This window comes from Etheostoma spectabile, chromosome 13 (assembly GCF_008692095.1).
Source record: "Etheostoma spectabile isolate EspeVRDwgs_2016 chromosome 13, UIUC_Espe_1.0, whole genome shotgun sequence".
In the NCBI taxonomy this organism is placed as follows: Eukaryota; Metazoa; Chordata; class Actinopteri; order Perciformes; family Percidae; genus Etheostoma; species Etheostoma spectabile.
Genome location: NC_045745.1, coordinates 20,066,943 through 20,068,425, shown reverse-complemented (window position 1 = coordinate 20,068,425; position 1,483 = coordinate 20,066,943). Strand labels below are relative to the sequence as shown.

Sequence of the window (1,483 nt, the reverse complement as noted above, 5' to 3'; positions counted from 1 at the left end):
TGTGTGTGTGTGTGTGTGTGTGTGTGTGTGTGTGTGTGTGTGTGAGCTAAAGTTACATGCTGACTTGTGGAAGCCTGGGCTGCTCCTGAAATCTGTTTCCAGTTAGAAAGTCTTCAACGCTGAAGCCAAAAAATGCATCACAGAGGTCAATTAAAATTCCTGTACTTCTATTTTCATTGTCCTGTGTTTATATCCATGTAAGTGATGCATGTGGCTTCAGTGTTGCCTCCACTAATATTATAATAAGCAGTTGTGAAGTAAATTCAGGACAAACACACATGCTCGCACACAGTAGATTCTATGACTGCATTATTATTACTGCATTATATGATTATTGATTGAAAAAAAATATTTTTTCTGTTAATTAACCAAAACAACAAGACTGACCTTTTACAGTTAGATTACAGAAGGAAACATCCGGTCACAGATGTTACGTCTGGAGTCAAATTTGAACATATGCTACTAAATGTAGGCTTATTTTAACATATGGAATTAGCCTGGTTGACACCTGACCCTTCTCAGTTGTAACTGAGAGTGGGTCTGGGTTCATTCGCAGCCATTGACTGTATATTAATGGACAGCACATGTGTGATGTCACCCATCGATTTGTGGAAATCTGCCATATGATGTTTAGTTTGCCATTACTGGCGCAGCCATCCTGGTTGTGAATGTGACGATTTTAGACGAGAGAGAGGAGCGGCTTACACTCTGCGTTATGTTACACACTTTTACTGGCAATCACATTATAGCCACACCCTAAAACAATCCCCTGCTTTATCGATGATTTTAAAATCAACGAGAGCATAATTCAGGAAATGAACATCATTCGGTGTTGCAGAAGACTTAAAACTAGCAATTGAGCCTATAAACTCATCATAAAAATAAACACTTGTGGGTCACACTCTCACAAACTCATACAGAAACCAACCTCCTTTTGCAACCGCATGTGTCGCCCTCTGCTGGGATTCAGATAGAATGCAGGTTTAAGACACTTCCGCATTTGCCACACTTCGCCGAACCGGATGCATTGTCCATTAATATTTACAGTCTGTTTGCAGTAATCAGACCAACGATTGGGGTGACGTAGCAGCGACAGCGGCATCAACGGATTGCTGCGCTTCAGTAGCCGTCATGTTAAATGGAAAAACAAAAAGCTGCTTGCCGTTGCTGCGCTATCTTCATTGTGTAAAGCCCGCCTCGGCCCTTTACCGTTGTGATTGGTACCTGGATTTAGAAAAATTGGAAATGGGCTTGAATGGGCTCTTGGCAAGACTGACTTACAGAGCAAATCTCAAATTTGCCGGAAGTTTGTCGGGGTTTTCCCAGGCTAGGAAGTACTGTTATTACAGAAATGTTTAACAGCACGCACTTTCACACATACTGTACATGTAAGTACACCAAGACCCATAATTGTGACTGAACTTTTGCACGCACGCGCGCGCACACACACACACACACACACACACACACACACACACACACA

At 42.0% G+C, this 1,483-nt stretch overlaps 1 protein-coding gene across 3 annotated transcripts in view; it reads left to right on the top strand.

The window, feature by feature from the left end:
- Window positions 1-1,483, top strand: part of LOC116699938 (four and a half LIM domains protein 1) — a 12,321-nt gene that overhangs the window by 569 nt on the left and 10,269 nt on the right. The window lies entirely within an intron of this gene.